Source organism: Microtus ochrogaster, linkage group LG10 (genome assembly GCF_000317375.1).
Source record: "Microtus ochrogaster isolate Prairie Vole_2 linkage group LG10, MicOch1.0, whole genome shotgun sequence".
In the NCBI taxonomy this organism is placed as follows: Eukaryota; Metazoa; Chordata; class Mammalia; order Rodentia; family Cricetidae; genus Microtus; species Microtus ochrogaster.
In genome coordinates this window covers 12,307,483-12,327,931 of record NC_022035.1, presented here as the reverse complement: position 1 = coordinate 12,327,931, position 20,449 = coordinate 12,307,483, and the positions used below count along the sequence as shown (strand labels likewise).

At 41.7% G+C, this 20,449-nt stretch overlaps 1 protein-coding gene across 2 annotated transcripts in view; it reads right to left on the bottom strand.

Moving 5' to 3' along the window:
• The window catches only part of Met (MET proto-oncogene, receptor tyrosine kinase), a 110,720-nt gene that overhangs the window by 86,855 nt on the left and 3,416 nt on the right, over nt 1-20,449 (bottom strand). The window lies entirely within an intron of this gene.

The following is a 20,449-nucleotide window of genomic DNA, read 5'->3' as shown; positions in this document are numbered from 1 at the left end:
TCTCTTGTGAAAGAAACTTCAAAATGATATTTATTTGATTTTATACAATCTGAGGGATCACGTAATGTTTCAGAAATAAGGATCGTGCTCTAAGGTTGATACATCATATGTCACTCACCGTGAACTAGTGAGGACTCGGCAAATGTACAAGGGAGCTTTTTGTTATCGCACTGGATGGGACAGCAAAGCAAAAGAAAGCCAGAAGAGAAGGATGTAATTAATCATTTAATACATTCCATTTTCTTAACCATCCCGTTAATTAAGACTAGTCTCTGTTTACAAAGCTGTTATGTTGGTGAGACCAGAGTGCCAAGTGCAGACTCTGGTGCCAAATGTACAACCACATACTCTGGCCAGGTGCATTGTGGGACTCAGCCCATTTGTGAGGATGGCTCTGTGAATTTGATGATAGATGCAGGTTAGCGCAGTGCCTAGCCACTGGTAGGTCAACGATTGTCCTATATTATCACTGTTTGCTCATAGTCCCAGAAAACATAGATGGGCATCTATAATGTGCAAGATACCAAGAAGAGAGCTGACGTTTCAAAGATGATTAAATTACTTTCCAAATTGTCAGGGGGAACAGAAACTAGTAGGGGAGGCAGGCAATCACACAATAGTTTTTAAGCTCAAGGCAAGAAGTTCAAAGAAGAGAAACGTAGCCTGGCTATGGAGTAAAATGGGCGTGGTGATCAATTATCTTTTCCTCCTTAGAAATCCATAATTTTGAGAAGCAGAGTTGTGGCAACAAAGCTAAGCTATATGACCCAAAACAAGTCGCTCAGTTTCTTCCGCTTCAGCAGCTTCCTAATTTGTCAAATGAATTTAAGTAGTAGCATGCTAGGGTCCCCTGGTACTGGCTTAGCACACCTATTTTGTGTGTCTCTTCTCAGTTTCGATTTCAGTGACCTTATCTTAACAACCAAAATCAGCATGATGGGTCTGCTACATCATAGGAATTGGCAAATACCCCAAACTAGAGCTCTGGCCTCCCACACAGGGATGGTTATTAACTATGTACTGGCATTCCTGAACTCAACTACTCAACTCCAAAGTATGTTCTAAGTGTAACAATTCTGATCTCAAGAGATATTTTTGCTACAATTACCTGTCACGCCGGTGCGACCAACTTGCCTATATTACTCTTGCTTCCCAGCTCTGGGCCAGACCTGGCTATGCCTGAAATTGTAGTGTTTATAATGGTAGTGACTTCAGACACACTCACTTCCCATCTATTTTCGTCTTGGCACATTTATTCCTGTGATGTCTCTGAATGAGACTTTCAACCCAGAATGTCTTTTCACCACTTCTGCCCCATTTTTTTTCTTTTGAAATAGTGCTAGTCATTTCACTTTTTTTTTAAAATTAAATGGAACATATAAAGATGATTCAAACAGACTGACTAATTCATTCTCCTGAAGTCTGGCACACAGCAGATGGCACTGAATCACCTATAAAGCATTTCTTTAGATCTCTGCCGTTGGTAGCAAGAATACTCTCACTAAACAAGCATTTCCTGTAAATGAGCACCTCGGTGCCATCTTGGTCATAAACCTGGGGCATTTATGAGTCCTTACATTAGAGACAGCCTGTTAACTATGAGTTCAGGCTCCGCCCAACCTCCCAAATTGCCATTCAACTCTTCTCAGCCACTTCTTGGCTTCGAGTTTTCTCATGAAAATACCTTGCATTGGTCATATCATCCCTCCCCCAACTAGCAATGGGGTGGGTTCTCAGGCTTTTGTTGCTCAGCCACTGTACCAGCAAGAAGCACGGTGTTGTCCTCAAAGATTGATTCCTTGGGGACAATCACAGCAGGCACAATGAGACACTTCTTAAAGAGGAAGACTTTGTAAACTTTGGCACAATTAACTTTGCTTTAGGAACTGATTCTTCTCAAAAGTCCCAGTGATGTGGAGCTATGTTGGAAACACTTTCCAGTTTGTGAGATACACTCAGTGATACCATCTTTTCTAGTTGGTATATATAAGATAAACATTATTCTCATTTTGTTTCAGATGACATATATGTTTAAAGAAAATAAAATGTTAGCTAAATGCACACAAAAAAACCAAGGTCTCAAAAAAAAGAAAAAAAAAACAAACCCAAGGTCTCCTTGGTATTTCTAATTTTTAAAATATATGATGCTTACTTGAAATGTTTCTCTTTAGTAGCATTTCTAGGGCAAAGACTTCATTCAGAAGACGCAGAAACACTTATTTACACCTGCTTAGCACCCACTATTTCTTCCCCAGAAGCTCTTTTGAGAACCCTCTCTGCCCCATCTACTGAGATTGCCTATCAATCATATTGCTCAAGTCTCACTGCAGGGAGAGTATGCACACCAGACTGGCTTTTCGAGAAGCTCTACTCCTCTGAGCCAGTGCTCAGTCAGGGTGCACACGTGACCAAAGCAAGGACAACCAAATGGGTTCATGTTCAGTGATTCCAGACATACATATGATACCACCTGGGACTTCCTGAGGGCCATCTTTGCTACCATGTGGGCCGAGCTAGCCGGAGTTGAAGCTGATGCTGTGGGCAGAAGAGCTCAGACTTGGAGAGAGGGAGGTTCTCACTGTCATTTGGCAATCTGAATCCCACCATAGTTTAAGCTTATAGGAGCCAACGAAATTGTTTCCTTCCTTCTTCCTTTTTATCAGCCATTTCATAATGATCCCTTTACTCCTTGCAAACCACAAGCAAATAATATCCAGGAAAAAAAAGACATGAACTTGTGAGTTCATAACACAGGTCAAACACACCACACACACACACACACACACACACACACACACACACACACACCCAAAAAAACCCCACCAACTTTACAGGAAATGGAAAAGATCAGACATGCTTAGTATGGTACATAAAATATTCAAATAAAGTGGGACAAAATAGTTTGTGTTTTTCAACAATTTCTTGTAAATATTTCACTTGACACCTGGGAATATATTCATTAACTGAGATTCTTGAGGTGGTTTACCATTTTATTTCTTTCTCCAATTGAATATTTCTGAAGTCAATTATAACATTTAGCATGAACTCAAGATGAAAATAATGCACATAAATGGTGAGTTAAAATAAAAAATTATAAAAGATTTCAACAATACATTTGAGTGTAAAAGGGAATTTATAATTCTGGAAAATGGCTGAGATGCCATATTGAGGAAGCTAAACCAAAAAACCAGTCACTGCCACATATAAGGGGGCTTGCAAGAACGATATTCTAAGGAAAATTCTTAGATCTCTCTAAATTACACCCTTTCCATTAACTTTGAAAGTAGGCAAGGTAGGACTACACCTTTAAGATGGTCCCGCAGGTAAAGTACTTGGCATGCAGGCATATGAGACCCTAGGAGAGTCCATGGAACTCCCATGAAGTGGTGAGGTAACATGCATGTCTGTAATTACCAGAGCCTCTGCTGCAAGAAAGGAAGTGGAACCTGGAGACTATTCCCAAGTGAGTGACCAGCTAGCCTGGGATACACAGTGATGAACTACAGAGACCCTCTTCAAAGAAGAGCGAAGATTAGGATCAATTCCAGAGTTGGCTGCCAACCTCTGCGTGATCATCATGCATGAGCCTGCTTCACCAGATAAGAAAGGTAGGATCATAATAATCAAGTCAGAGCAACAAGATTCCAATAAGAAGTTTCCGACGACATTTCTAGTCCTAGATTTGTAAAGAGCCACAGTACACGGTGTTACACAATATGGAACAGATCTTTGAGAGCATCCGTTCCGTGATGAGCAGAAGTCTGGATACTGAGAACTTCTGTTGGCTTGAAGACAATGGGATAAACTCTATACCTTAAGCCTGTAGCCTAAATTAAAAAACATAAATGAAAACACAGGACTGTTAAGAAAGCAAAGTTTACCTGTGAGTTCAAGACCAACCTGATCTACAATAACTAGTTCCAGGACAGGCTCCAAAACTACAGAGAAATCCTATCTCAAAAAAAAAAAAAAAACAAGCAAACATACAAAAACCAAAAACAAACAAAAAACAAAAGAGAATGAAAAAGAAAAAAAGGAAGCAAAATTTACAATCTTTTTTCTGGATTTTTCCCTTATGCCTCCATATGGTCTACATAATAATAAAGACAACACACCACATCAAAATCTTTTTCAATGCAGTTAGATCCTTCCTTCCCCCATCCCTACCTACTCTTTTCTTTCCTCCCTTCTCCTCCCCCTTTTACTTTTCCATCTTCTCCACACAAGAGGTCAAACCCAAGGCCTTTACCATGCTAGGCAACTGATTTACCAGAGAACTACATCCCAAGTCCAAGAGCCTCTCACAGCTCTCACAACAGCGATTTCCAATGGTGGGTTAAAGGGACAGAAGGAAGCATCCAGACTCTTCAGCCCATCCAACTGCTCTTTTGTATGACCATATTTAAATAATCCGGAATTCCCATGAGACAGTCTTATTTTTCACAGATACAGATTAATTGGTTCCAGAGTACCTTTCTGGCACTCTAATACACATAGAACTTTCTGGAAAAGAGGCGGGATGTGGTAGAGGGAGTGGGAGGAGGCTTAGGCCATAGGTCGATATGAATGTGCTTTTCCTCTTCATAGAGACTGGCCCTAGGGTCAGACTCTTTTTTCTACCGTGTGGGCTGGCCATCAAGGTCTTAAATTATGGGATACACTGGCTTTCATTTATGCAGCACACGCTGACATCGAATGAATGCGACACCCCTGCTTATTATCCCGAACCATGCGTTAGCCAGTTCAGCTTGCTCTCCACAGAAATGAGGAAGTTGGCCAGTGCTCTGGGAAAGGGCACTCCGAATACCTGCCTAGTGTTCCCTTCCTTTATTTCTCTCCGCAGTTTAAATAGAGCTATTTGTTATTTCCCCACCCTTGCCCATCTTGTGGTTTTCCTCTAACTCACTTTCAAGTTGTTGAAACCCTTAGAGTTCTTCCAAGACAGAGGCCACAGTAAGGGTCAAACAGGAACCATTAGTTTAAAGAGTAAGCCCATATCCCCACAGAGATTTAGGAAGTGAAGGTGTAGGAGACCCAGTCAACTTTGAATCTCAAATACGGGGTTCTTTTTTTTTTTAGTGTAAGTATGTTCCAGGAATGCATTCAAACGACGATCCTGGTCGTAAGCGGAAAGGGAAAAATAAGAGAGGAATCACTTTCTGGAAAAAACAGAACTTGGAATGAAGAGACTTGGATGGAATCTATTTATCTTGGGAGTCAAACTATTTTCTGTCTTGTGCTTGCCTGCTCTCTTATTTTCCTTATTTCCTCCTTATTTATTGATTTACTTATTTATATTGGGATTTGAACCAAATGCCTTAGTAGGCAAGTGCTCTACTATGTAGCTACACCCCTAGCCCTTTATTTGCTAAAACAGTCTTGCTGAACTTTTTCTGTGGTCCAGGCATACCTTAAATTTAGGATCTTTCTATTCCAGCTTCCTTAGTAGTGAGGAGTAAGGCATGCACCACTGGGCTTGATTCAATGTTTTTTAAAGGATTTGTTTCACACACACACTCACACACATCTATCTATCTATCTATCTATCTATCTATCTATCTATCTATCATCTATCTATCATCTATCTATCTATCTATCTATCTATCTATCTATCTATCTATCTATCATCTATCTATCTTTTCAAACTGTGCATAATTTCTTATTTTTATTTTGGTTTTGTTGCTGTTATATATCTAAAACATTGTTTTAAATGTGATCAGCAGGGCAATCATCAAGTGACTTTAAATACATATGAAAGTATAACTGTCAAAAGGCATAAACATTTTTCTCTAGAAAAAAGTTATAATGAAGATGGTAACTTGCACGTTACATGGAATTTCATAAAAGATCTAGATCTGCGTATTTATTAAAGATTCAGATACAGATGGCAATAGAAGAACATGCTAAACTTAGCACTACAATAATGTACATGGGTTACAATGAATGGACTCGGGGAGGCTCTAAGCACTTGCTTGGCATCAGACAAACGCTTCTTTAAAGACATACAGTGCTTTTGTTCTCGTTCTTATGTGGCTATATCAGTCTTTCTCCTGACCATCATATTAGAAGTTGAAAATGACAGACATTTAGCCTAACAAAAAGCAAATTGTGCATTTTCCACTTTCAATATATGATTAAGATCTTTGTTCAAGCCTGATACGGCAAGAGTAAAGATTAAGAGAACAGAATGCATTCTAGCCTCAAGATTTTTGTCTCATAAACTCATAAACTGTTAGCAAACATCTTTGTTCTTTTAAGAATGGCTGAAAACATCCAACTTCTGGGAAAAAAGAATAAATGGACATTTTGTTTTACTATTGTGCATGTTGCAAAAATAAAATACCATTCAGAGCATTCATTGAACTGTCAGAGTTCTGATTGATGGACAGGCATTTACCCCATTTTAATAAATGGTAGCTTATACAAGAACATTTCGCTATCCTTGGAAATGGGGAGGTTGAACTCCCCCATTGTTAAGACCATACTAAAAGGCTTGAAATCAGAAGCAGATTTTTATTCAGCCTAATAGATGAATGAATGGGAGTTTGTGTAGACTCTCTACCAGATTTTGTTCAATTAAGCCAGGAACACTGAATAAAATAAATTCACAGATTACATCTTTCTACCTGCAAGTTAAAATAAACCAAGCTCAGCAACCCTTTCCTGCTCCATTCATCCACAGTTTGGAAAGCATAAACCTGACTGGGCAGTCAGAACGCGAGCCGAGAGGGAGACACATCCAGAGGAAAGGAAGCTGCTACATTGCTCACTGGTGAATCAGACATCCCCTCCTGTCTGCGGGTGGAGGTGGAAAATGTCCTGGGCATAAGGCATGTTCTGGTTCCAAATGGGAGATCCGTGCTCAGGAGTGGGTTAATCCGTTTCTTTCCTCTCTCCCTTTCCTCCCTTCATTATCTTTGAAATGAGACAAGGTCTTGTACGTTGTTCAGGCTGGTCTCAAAGGGTCTTCTTTTTGTCTCTGCTTCCTAGTGCTAGGGTTAAAGGCAAGTTACACTACTGACTGGTCCATTTCCTCTGGGTTGGCACAAGGCAAACATTAAACAGCTGCGCAGGGAAACAGGCAGTGAGTAGGTCCATTTTTGTCATGGTGGCTGCGCCATAAGGAGAGAAACCATCTAGCAAGAAAGGGGACACAAGGTGTCACGCCGGGTGGACATTTCTTTCTAGGACTCTTTTCTCTTGGTTCTCAACTCCGTTTGGCTCATGTCTGAGAACCTCTAGGAAGCTGACACTAGCAAGCCACCTCTGAAACTGAATGAGTGATGTCTTCCTTTTGAAGCTGAATTATACAAAAATTTCTTCACTAGGCAAAGTAGAACTTACGGTACTACTGTGAATAAATGTAATTACCAGACTTGGCTGTTATTTTCTACAGGTGAGGATTTTCATGGGTGAAAATAATGCAATTATGTTGGAAGAAAAATCAAAAGCATACAAACATGTTGTGATCAATATATCATCGGAAAATAAAGAACTAAGCACATTTTGTACGAAATAAAAATTAAGTACCTTTAAACGAACAGAGAATGGCAAGCGAGTCAAACCCTATGAAAATAGGACAGGGCAGAAAGGTAAGTATAGGATCCCATTTCTAACATTCAGTAAACACCCTGGATGCTTGAAAAACAAAATCAATAAACCTAAAGGTTAGGACAACATAAAAACAACTGTGCTCAGCATTACATTTATATAACTGATCAATTGAAGAGAAAACAGCTCAGGACTGTGTGTGTGATTGTGTATGTGTGTGTGTGTGTACTCACACAGGCTCCTGTTTCTGTGTAAGATGTATGTTTGAGAAAAAGGAAGTGTAAGAGGGAATGGTCTTTTTAAATGACCCTTTTCACTTAAAGAATCACTGCCCAGAGGACTAGGCGCCCTATTCCCCACCTGTAACATGAGCACTCCTGCTTGGTACCCCCAGCTGTTTAGTCCCAGAGAAATATCACACATAGGTCTCCATCAATTATAAGCTGATTGGCCCATTAACTCTAGCCTCTCACTGGCTAACTCTCATATCTTGATTAATCCATTTTTCTGATCTATGTTAGCCATGAAGCTCAGTATCTTTTTTCAGTGGTTACAGATCACATCCTGCTGCTTCAGTGGTCTGGGCAGGAGTGGGAGGAATCAACTTCCTCCTTCCCAGAAGTCTCCTGTTCTCATTACATCATTTCTACTTCCTATCTGGTTTTCCCACCTACACTTTCTGCCTGGCTAATTAGCATTTATTTAAAACATGATTGACAGATTACAGACAATTCTCCCGCACCACCCACCCACTCCTAGCAGTGCTGTCATAGGGGGAACACAAAGAGAAGGGATGCTAAAGATATCCCAGAAAGCAGGAATGGCTTAAACTAGGTCTTAGGACAGCTAACCTAGATACAGACACTTGGAGGACAAGGGACATAGCTTTTCTAAATACAGTAGTAGAGAGGCTGAGTGGGAGGGGCTCACATGGTTGAAACTGTCAAATCACATTCACAGAAAGCCTCGTGCATTCTGTTGAAGCCTCTGCATTCTATATGTTGTTGGGAGCCAATGGATACAGAAGTTAGTAGATACATCCAATTTTGGTGAACATGGGGTGAACAGACAGAAGTGGGAAGGAGACAAAGCACAAGACAGTGCAGAGGGTCATTTGACCACCTAGGAACATTGTTGTGGGCTATTTGTACACTGTGTGAAGATGTATTTGCTGTGATTGGTGTAATAAAAAGTTGAACGGCCAATAGCTAGGCAGGAGGGAGAGAGATGGAATGACAATATCAGGTGTGTGGCTTAAAAGGGAAATAAAACTAAAGGTTTATAATAAGGAAACTGGTCTTCCCAATTGAAGATACGGTGATGTGAAGGGTTAGCACAACCAGTAGGGTTTACGACCAGGAGTTTTGAAGACCAGGGGATGTGAAGAAACCAGTTTGGTTGTGTTCACAGTTGACGCACTACTTACACAGTCAAGAGTTGTTGGGCATGTGGTGAAATATTTGGGTCTTAGAATGAAGAATAAAGGTCTAGGGTAAAGACTTAAATTAAGAAGCAATCAGCATGTAGATGGTGTGGAAAGATAGGAAGTTGTGTGAGATCACCATGATGGTTAATCTTCAGGGTCCATTTGACTGGGTTTGGAATCCCCTAGGAGATGCACCTCTGGATGTGTCTAGGAGCATGTTTCCAGAAAGATCTACCTCAAATGCATTACAGATTAAACAGAAAGGGAAGAGGGAGAAAGCAAGTTGTGCACTGGCATTCAAGGCTTTTTGCTTCTTGATTATGGACACAGTGTGACAATCGATCAGTCTCATGTTCTACCACCATGCTTCCTTTGCCACGATGGGCTATTTTGTTGCAAACCACCAACCACCAACCAAAATAATCCCCTTCTCCTGAGAGAACCAGGCAGGTTTCAGCAGAACTGTGGCCATAGCACAGTGACCTGAGAGGACTTTGAGCCCAACATTCCCTTAAGTTGCTTCCTGTTATCCATTTGGTTACAATAGCAAATAAAGAATTAATACAACCTAAAAGGAAAAGAAAAGCGAGGACAAGAAGTGTAGAAGCGAGGGCTGGGGCCAACAAAGCTAACAGGCTGGAAGAACAGGAGGAGGAAGTGGAGCCAAAAGAACAGATGGAGATCCTTGTGGAACCTGTACTTGCTCTCCGGACACCTGCTCTCCCACCGGCATCTTATCTGTGCCTCACATCTCCCACATTCCCACGTCAGCGTCAGCGTATTGGACTCCCGTCTGCAGGAATGGCAGACATGCCTGTCATTGCTCAGTGTCACCTCTTACCTGCACTGCTACAGTTTTCTGCCTGGTTTCCCCTCTCCACCCTTGCCTTCATGATATGCTCTCCAAAGTACAAGAGACATTTTTTCCTTCCTGAGTGGCAAATCTGATGATGCTGTTTCTGAACTGTTGGACAAGGAGTCACCACCTTAGGAAATCTTGAAAGACACACATGATCTCTCCATGTGTGTTACTGCTGCAACTGATGGACTAACCATTCGATTCCGAGTTGTTTTTAAAGCAAGCTATGTACTCTCCCACTTTGGGTGTTGGCGTATGTGGGTTTTCTTTACGGAGCAGTCTTTAGTTGCTTCACCCGGATAACTCTGTCTTGCCTTAGGAGATTCGTCTGGAAAATCTTGATGCCTCTCTCGTCTTCCAGAAGGAAACAGAGACTCTCTCAAGTGCCTTCCTTTCATCTTGCCTTCATCACACTGCATAGCAATGTGTGTTTCCTACTAGCCCGGGAACGTGGCTGTCAACCACTAAATTACTGTCATTACATGGCACTTAGTAAACACATATGTCAAAAGATAAATGACAATTAAGTTAATATCTGAAAGAATGATCCCCCAAAAAAGAGTTCATAAACTTACATCGAAAGTGATGACAGGACAAGGAAGATTCTAGAAAGAGAGAGAACACTTATGTGCTAATGACTCAGCAAAGTTGTTGATCATAAGAGAGACTGAGACTTCAAGATAGTTCAATTACTACCTCAAAGACACCTTCCAACGTGAGATGGTAGTCTAAGTAAAAGACCTCGGAGTCAAAGACAGAAATTTGTGTTCCATTGGTTCATCTGAACTACAAAAGCTGTCGTCTTCATTGTTGGAGAGCAATGTATTTAAACTTTATCCAGGATAAACACACATAATTTAAAAACCAAGAACGTAAAGTCCTCTAATGCCTGTCATCTTTTGAGTACCTGCACGCCTAAAAAGTTGTGAGTTCTGAAGCATTTTTCAATTTTGGATATTTATTACGGCCTATGCTTTCTATCCTAGAATCTGCGTGATGGAAAAAAAAAGGATGGAAATAAACTCTAAAATTTGAAACTTTTCTGACCCCAGCATTTCAGATAGGGGCTAGCATTGCCTTAATTGCAAAGGTATAAAGGAAAGTAGTAAACAAAGGAAACACGGAGACACAAGAGGCTGAGTTTGGATGGGTTTTGTGAAGAAGTGGGGTGGGGGGGAATTAGACATACACCATGGATCAGAGTGTATTCCACAGGGGGAGACACTGGGAATAAAACAAATGTCCATTATCTTTGGCAACAAGGACACTTTCTTGGTATATGGAGGTGACTACTCGAATCAAATGAGTTAGGCAATTAATAGGAAAAAAGAAAGCAGAGAAAACAGGTTAGGCATACATTTTCAAGAACTCTTACTGCAAAGATAAGACAAATCCGAGAAACTTCTTAGGCAACTGTGTATTTAAGATCCTATCAGCACGCCTTACATCTGTGTTTTCTTTCTTGAAGAGGCAGCTGGTTGCTTAAGGGCTGAATGAAAAAAAATGGTTAGGGAGACTTTAAAGATGGAAGAGGTGGAACCAAAATGAAGGCAGGGCAGGCAGAACAAGATGATCAAAGATGCAGGAGAGACGGAGATCAGGATCACAGTTTGGAAAGACCACTTCACTCTCTGAGACATACCCAAGGAGGTCATAATGAGTGACATGGAGACCAAATGGGCTTCTGCTACTCTCTACGTCTGAAAGGAGACCTTACATCGAGAAGAAAGAAAGCCAAAGGCAGCTGAGAGCTTGAGAAAATGGTGAGAGTTTGAGTCTTTGCAGTGAACCTGGGGACAGATGGAAGAGAGATCTATAGGGAAAGGACTCATTGTGGACGGGTCAAACATGGAAGGACGAAGAACGAAACTATGTCTCCTGATTCTCCCATCTTAAAGCACCTAGTGCCTGTTCCCATTGGGCTTCTACAGAGAGAGCTGGCTGAGTTGAGGAGCAGATGGCTACATGATTATGACCTCTGCAGCAAATTCCTCATAATATTTACATAATTCATCAGATCTATGGGCCTTTATTAAGAGGAAATGCCAGGCTCTGATTATTATTATTTCAGAATGAGATTTATTGAAATCTGGATGAAATAACTTCTGGGAAAAGAAAACACATCAAAACAGACACTCTTCTCTCTTCAATAAAGTCAACGACATAGAGATGTTGAAGAAATGAATCAGATATAATGACCATCTAACTCTGAAAAGCAAAACCCTTTTAGGAACTGTGAGGGAGCTTTGGTCCTGAATTCCAGTCTAGTTATTCACTAAGAATGTTTAATAGTAGTTGGAAAGCAATTAATCATCTTATAGCACAGATCCAAGGGCTGTCACCTTTCAGTGCCATTAGCAAAACTGTCTGGGATTTTATCTGTACTTTTCTGGTGACTTAAAGAGCATTTTTAAAAAGCTCCATAAAGACCTGAAGAGTGCTTAAAAGTCAATGGGCCTTGACACACAGATTGCAAGGGACAATCAATGTGCTAGTCAGACTGAAATAAAATCGACAAGTCTCTTAATTTTCACATGACAGAGAAGCAGTTTTAAGAAGTCCAAAATGCATATTCATTTCTGCTTGAAGCTCTTCCCCCATCAACCAACAATAGCTAACGAATGTTTAAACCTAAAGACTATTCTAGCTCTTAAATGATATACGCTTGTTTGCTGTCTTGTGTTAGCCAGATAGTATGTAAACCACAGGCTCTCTTCGGACTTTGTGGCCTCCACTTGGAGGTGGAAAGAGAGGGTCATGCCCAACGTGAAGCCAGGTCAGATGATAGCTGCCTAGTTTACGATCTCAGATGAACAAAGATAGGGGACATAAAGACAAAAAGACAGGAAATAATGTATTTTCCTCAAATCTTTAGATCAAGGTCTAAGTTTATTCAAAATATGAACTTTCAATCCCAGATTCACTCTAGCGTGGATTCCATTGTAGTGAACATCCAAAGAAAGCTTCAAGATACATCCTCAAGGGAAGCTAATTCACACCCACAACAGAGATTTTTCAGTGGAAAATGATTACTGATACAGTTCTTAGGGCCATAGCTTTTGTTCACAGTAATAATTCTTATATTGTAGTGATTATGTATGATAGAAAAATTTTCTATGAAAATGGAACAAAAACCTTACCAACTTGTTGGGTTTAATGTCACAACTGTCTCTGAAAAGATCACTTGACACAGTGTACGAGAGTTGGCTGCAGAGGGCTTAGACCATGCCACTGATAATAAAAGCTGTGTTTCTGTCTTACATTCCTTCAATTCCCACTAGTAGACAAAGAGGGGATAAACTTAGAGGCTGGTTTACATCTGGATAGTTATATTAGTAAGCTTTGCAATGAAATATGGGAGGCAGCCGGCTTTACAGAGCAAAGGTTTACTCGGCTCATAGCTTTGGAGCCTCATGGGCAGAAATTCATGGTGCGCAGCAGATGGCAATGGCCAGGGTATATTAAGCTGCGTGCTCACATCTGGAGCCAGGGATCAAGGGCTAGTGGTTTCCTATCAGGCTCCAGTGTGCAACACATTTCCTCCTGCTAGTCACCTTTTAAAGATCTCCGCCACCTCCACTTGCTTACACCTTATCCATGGGCTTCTTTGGTGATGCAGCCATATTCAAACAACAATACAGATGATAGTCTCCCTTCTTGTAATAAGTAAAGCGTGTGTGACGGAAGAGAAGGGGAGCTTAGGTTTTGCCTACAGCCTGACTTGTGTGTGCGCACGCGCACGTGCGAGGCTTCCATTGTTGATTTCCCACTTTGAGCCTCCTCTTTCCCATTTAGAATGAAGGCAACAATCCAACAGTGGGCTACAGAACCTTACAAAGTTTTCGGAAGAAGGAATACAAATGGTTATGAAATATTTTTGATAAGTCCTCATTATCTTTAGCCATCTCTAAAGCATTAAATGTTCTTTGAGATTTCATCTTACCCCAGCCAGAAAAGCTAAGATTAAGGAAACTAAAGACAATGCGTGCTGGCAAGGCTGTGGGAAAGGAGAACGCTCACGCGCTGCTGTGAAAGGGAAAACTGATGGAGCTGCTGTGGACCTTAGTGCAGCAGCAGCTCTGCTATTTGACCCAGACGTCTATGAATAGGGCCCTACTGCCTGCTGCAGAGATACCTGCTCATTCGTGGCCGCGGTTGCTTTACTCACAGTGTCTGGAACATGACAACAGCCGACATGTCTATCAAATAATGATGAAGTGATGAAATGTGATGTCTGTATTAAAATGGAATTTTCTTTAGCTAGGAAGAAAAATGAAATGATGAAATTTTGCAGGCAAAGGCATGGACCTAGAAAACAGAATACGGAATGAGGTCACCTAGAAAGACAAATGCTGCATGTTCTCACTGATACGTGGACTCTAGTGTCAAATCTTTAGATGTCTGTGTTGAATTTGGAATACCTATCTAATAAGGAAACAAGAAAGGGGCTGTTGATGGGAAGGGCAAAGAAAGATCTTAAGGGAGGAGGGCTAACAGAACAGAGACCATATGGAGGGGGAAAGGGTTAACAATGGGGAGGGAGTTTTAAGTGGACAGAGGGGTGGGAGGGTAGAGCAGGAGAGGGCAGTGGGGTGGGACAAATAACACTGGGGATGTTTGACACAGCCATGTAGAAATCCATTTTATAGGCTTCATAGTACATGTATGTATTCATATAGCAAGGTTGTGGGAGTTATACAGCAGATCATGCTCATCCCAGAAGACATATGTTGTCAAATCAAAATCCCAGTGCCAGGTATGAGATACCTCCCCATGTGCAGTTTGTCAGAGAAGTCCCAAAGACCCCCAAATAATTATGGTTACTGTCATTACTTTTGGTTTAGGGAAAAAAACGTCATCAGAGTTCCCCATCTGCGAACCCTGTGAGCCACAACAGTGACCAGCAAGATAGAGTCATGAGCGTAATGCATGTTTTGGGAGTAAACAACTGCTTTCTTATTGCATTGAAGGTTCACTCTAGAGGAGGAAACACTAACTAACTGCACTAGCTAACTGCAGGCCTGGCCAAGAACCTGTGGCTGTGCACCCTTCACCCCTCAACCACCTCAAGCCTCAGCCACTGAGCCAACTGCTATCATTTTTAATAAATGGTCATAGTATCAAATTTCCCTCTAAATTGACATCTCTCTACCTATGGATTAGTTGAGTGGCTAATAACACAACACAATCATCCAAAGTGCCTAAGAAGTGCCCAGCCACAAATAGGACATCGATACCACACCCCTATCCTAAGGCTCAGGAACCACAGTGGAAGACACAGGTGAAATATTCTAAGAGCTAGAGGTGGGGAGCACCAGAACAAAAGAGTCTCCTCTGGACATGAGAGGACACTAGACTCAGGAGCTCAGAACAGTTATGGTTGCCTGCACAAAACCTGCAGAAGACCAAGCCAGTCGTTCTAGATGGAGAGGAAGGGGGCCTATGTGCCCCATTCCTAGCCGGAAGGGCTATGACCAGTTCACAGGCTCTTTACGGGTCTGGCTTCTAGTAGGCTGATACCACACGTCAGCATTGGTAGGCTGTTAGATTTTTTATTTTTTTGAAAGAAAGGACATGAAGTAGGGTATGAAGAGGTGGAAGTGGTTCTGTAAGGCGTTAAGGGGAAGAATTGGGGCTGAACGTGATTAAAATACATTGAAACGATCAAGAATAAAAATACCTTTGCAGGAAAGGCAAGCGAGCAGGCAGCTGGGTCCTCGTTGGACGCTGACTTACAGTGCACCTTGACCCTTCAAGTATTTTCCTATCATTCACCTCTGTTTTCTCACTGACCCAATACCCATCAAAACCTCCAGGTAGTCTTGATTTTCCGTGTCTGGGGCATAAAAGTTACCACAAAAAAATGTCTTGAACTGAACAAATTTTACATATTCTCTCCAAGGAACTTCCTTGATTTATCAGGCTCTAAGTCCTTTTAACTGGAATTTTAAAACGCTTGCAACACGGTTGTGTAAAACAAAAAGAAAAATAAAACACATCTTTTTTAATTAATGATTAAGCCGCCAAACACAAAAACATCAGAGTATTCTAAGCTACACAAATAAGTTGCTCATTCTACAGAGTTATCTGTAATGAAATGTCAAAACAAGCCTAACTGATGACGTTTGGATGCACTGACCCTTCAGAGTCAACGGAAAAAAAAAATCTATAATTGTAATAACATAATTCCCCCCTTTTTCCATCTCCTCCACTATAAGAAATGACCAAACGCTGCTACTTCACATGCTGCATGCTCCGAATGTGGAAGGGTTTCTGAGGATAAGATTCGATGGGCAATTAGAAACCTAAGTCTGGCATCAAAACCAACCACGTGGCCCGTTCCAGTTGTGCGCCTCCCCTCTCTGCAAAGCAACCATGCATTCTCTCCATTTGCATTTCAACTGCATGGAAAGCGGCGTGCTTGTGTTAAGTCCAGCTGGGAAGTAGAGTCAGCAGATATCATACACAAACAGGAAATCTAGCTGCCAGCAAGAAGGTGTTCTTCTCCACACAATGGAGTTTAATGTTATTCGGAGTGAAACCCAAGGGCACCATTACCATTGGGCACCCCTCATACCCTTTGTACATGATAGTAGTTTATACCTATAGTATATGTTTCCTAAGCCTATTTGAACTCGCTGCTATCCCTAGGCATACGTATGTATACCTTCCCCTGTCTGGGCCTAGCTTTCAATCAGCAAGTGTGTCAAGGTGGGTGGAAGGAAGACAGGAATAGTAAAAGAGGAAAAATCAATTTTCAGAAAGCATATGGTAACAACAGAATATTTAATCAAATTAGCCTAGAAATTCCTTCCTATTTTCAGAACTCTTTGCAAGGCAGTTGCTTCACGGTACCAAATGAATTTCAATAAATGTCATATATTTAGTTAGATGGCTTATATTTGAAAGTTGCCGAAACAGGTCAACACACTCAGAATAGATCTTGTTCTAGGACTTGACAGATGAATATTGATATTGAATATAAAGATTGGCATTAGGTAAAAGGTTCCGGGCTGAAGAAAGTCATTCACTTAACACTCAAGTAAGTATTTGCTGGATACCTACTATGTGACAAAAGAGAAAGAGATGAATATTTGGTATATAAATAAGATGTCAGCAAGATGAGGGGTGTCAAAAATATTTCTTCGGTACCAAGAGTTTTCACATCGTGTTAGTTCCCGTTCACGGTGCTCTGTTGCTAGTTTACACCTATTCCAGATTTTTAAAAGATGCCATTTACTCACTCTTAGCAAAAACCAATGTCATATTTTCCCCGAAAATCAGTGGGTACTTCCATGGTTTCAAAGATTCCGTAGACATCAAAGAGCTCTGAGGGACATTCAGTTTATGGGTAATGGTTTAAGGTTTAGTGAATCAAAAACACATGGATTAAATTTCCCTTAAAAGACCCCTAGGTTTAAAACTCAAAGAGAGAAAATGCTCTGGCCTCAAGCTAAGCCAAGACTTAGTTTTTAAAGTCAGTTTGAGTTGTCTTATGAACCCAACACTGGCTGGGCTTTCCCACATAAGCAGGCCTCAGAGGAGGCGACAGAGCATTCCCAACTCGGTTACGGACATTTTCTCTCTCTCTCTCTCTCTCTCTCTCTCTCTCTCTCTCTCTCTCTCTCTCTCAGTTTGGACAGCTACCTTATGTCAACGGTCAGCAGTTGGAGTCATTTTTGGATCTCCAAGTGATTCTGTTGTAATATACAACTTCGAAACTGGACCTCAGATCGTAGGTGCTATCTCTCAGATTTTCTACTTGCAGGCAACACCTCATCATTTCAAAACAGGAAAAGGTCTGCAATCTTAATATATGCACGGCTTTATGGTGCATGATTATGTTTGTGTTTAAAATAGTAGGAAAACATACAGTACATAATCTTCCTTTTGTACACAATAGCTTTCCGGAAGGCCGCTAGCTTGGGCACTTTAGCTAGTTTCTAGGATTAGAGGAAACATGTCCATACATAACCTGTGAGCCTTTCTTCCTTTGGAAAACTAGACTGCAACACGGAGCTGATTGCTTTGAAAGGGCACGCAAAGCCAGCAAAGCCAGCAAGGTGGTGCACGTTTTGAGTTTCAATAATAGGGAAAGAAAAAACAAAGGGGGCAGGCTCAATCAGATCCAAAATAAAGAGCCAATATTCCAAGAAGAGAGCCTAGTCTGAAGGGGGAGAACTTGGAAATGAAGTTCACACACAAACTTAGGATGGATTCAGCTTTCAGAAAATGAGGGCCTCGGTGTAAGAACGAAATAACTAGATTATCCTGTTACTTAGAGACGACCGTAGTCTGGTGCAAGGCATGTGGAGTGGCCGGTTTAGAGAAGCGTGTTCTAAGTGATGGATGATAAAATAGCCTTGTCTTTTTTGACTTAACTTTCCATAGTAGAATTTTTTTTTGAGAATTCTAGAAAAACTAAGTGCTGTGTTTAGAAGGTCGTCTAAGACACTCTGACTGTGTGTGCTGTTCCACTGGACAGTACCCTAAGGAGCCACACCACTGGGCACAAACTGTCAAGGCCACATGGGACCAAATCTAGCCTGCAGACTTTGTGTCCCTCTTGGATGTATAGTGCTTTAAGTATACCCAGTTAACATTTTAAAACTGGGATCTGTGTGGATTCTCTTGAAAATTTACAAGATAGCGATCACGTTGGTTCATGACACGCAGAAAGGCCACATGACAGCTCCAATGTTGGGATACCAAGTGATGACTGTCCCCTCTCTGGTGGAATGTGTGTCAGCACCTGGGAAAAATAGTTACCTTCATTCATTGAAGACACTTGTTTGCAAATATTTCTATAGGACACATGCAGAACAGGAAAGGAAGAGGGAGATCAGCATGGCGTCTTCGCACAGAAGGCAGAAGGACACGAAGAGAGGGGGGAGACACAAGTGCCCAGCACACAGGCTCTAAACCCTAGCAATTGCCTCACTTGCTGGCACCCACCTGACACCCTGGAGAGGACCTGCGGATGACTATGTGGGTTTTATTGCCAGACTCAGGGCAGAAGGTAAGAAGCCTGCATAGCCTAACGGGCCAACAGCTCTGCCATTGAACCTGAGGAATGTAGGGAGCTGCCATGAATCTGTTTTCGTGTTATAAACAAAAGGTCCGGGACACCTTTGTACCTTTGCCTTTGAGACTGGAGCTACCCACAGAGGCTTTTTAATTTTATTTTTTTAAAGAACACCCCACCTTCTAAATGAGAGACTCTGTGGCCAGCTATGCAGTGCAAAATTTCAGAAAAACACAAGAACACAAGGATACTATGGAGGGGACTCTCGGCATTCACACATTATCTCCTTAAGGTTCCGGCTAAGGTCATCCTTGATGAGAGGTCCTTCCCGCATCCCGTTGCTGGGTTTCAATCTCCATTCCTATCCTCCTTACCCTTCATCAGTGCCCATTCTCCTCATCACTAGCATACAACAGGCATTTTTATTTACAATTTCTTGTTTGCCTCCCTCAACAGAACCGGGTGTCATGGGGTCACAGTTTTGGAGGCCTTCATCCCCTACAGAAACCGCACACACTAGAACAATGCCTAGTAGATGCTCAGTGAAGTCCTAAACCCCCAGCCACATTGTTAAGAGACAAGGAGCTTGGCTTTCCTGAGCACCTGTGGCCCTCTGGCCACATCCCACAACTGTTTTCCCCCATCTCATAAGTAGTACAGTGTCAGGTTTTCACCCTTATGATATCATCTATATGAACCATAGCTTTTCCCACATTACTCTATGGCCCTGTGGCTCTGAAATTAGACGCGAACAGGAGGTCTGCATAGACACCCTTGCACACATCTACACAAGCACAGAAAGAATACATAGGCCGGGGTCTGTGACTACAAAGGTGATATTGTCCCCCATTTCACAGCGCTCACACCTCCCGTTACATATGCCACACGTGCGCTTCTTCTCTCTCAATTATGTTTTATAGCTTATAAAGCTTTCTTTATTTTGTCCCTTGAAAAGCAAAGGAGTCTGATTTTTACTGGGTGTTTTTATTAAAACAAAACCCAAGGGGAATATAAACGTTAAACAATTTAACACAGCTGAAGAAATGTCTGAGAATGGGCTTTCTGATGGACTGGCAGGTTACAAAGCCACTCACCGCTCTTAATCTGATAATGGGCAGAAGACCCCACACATATGAAGAAAGGCTTTCTATTTTTTTTTTTTTAAAGTTAAGAGAAAAGTAAAAAGGAAATTGGGAGGCAAAGAGGGAGGCGGGGAGAAGGGGGTGGGGACTGGGTGTATTACCAGAGCATAGAAATATTCCACTCATCTTGGTCTCTAACCAGTGGAAAGTCTCGCAGGAGCTAAACCTCTGCTGCTGGCTGGGAATGAGCTGAGCAGCTGGCTCAAGCCTGCCCTAGTCTATAAAGTGGGATTGTGAAGGCCTTAAGATGAGCTGTGCCCAATGTGGAGAACATGAAGAAGGAAGCAAGCAGAAGCAGCATAGACATCTGAAGTTTTTTATGTTTCAGTCTTCAGCGAGTGAGATGACTGAATGTCTTTTTCATGTGACGTTCCCTTAATAATTAGGGGTTGTAGCCGGGCGGTGGTGGCGCACGCCTTTAAGCCCAGCACTCGGGAGGCAGAGGC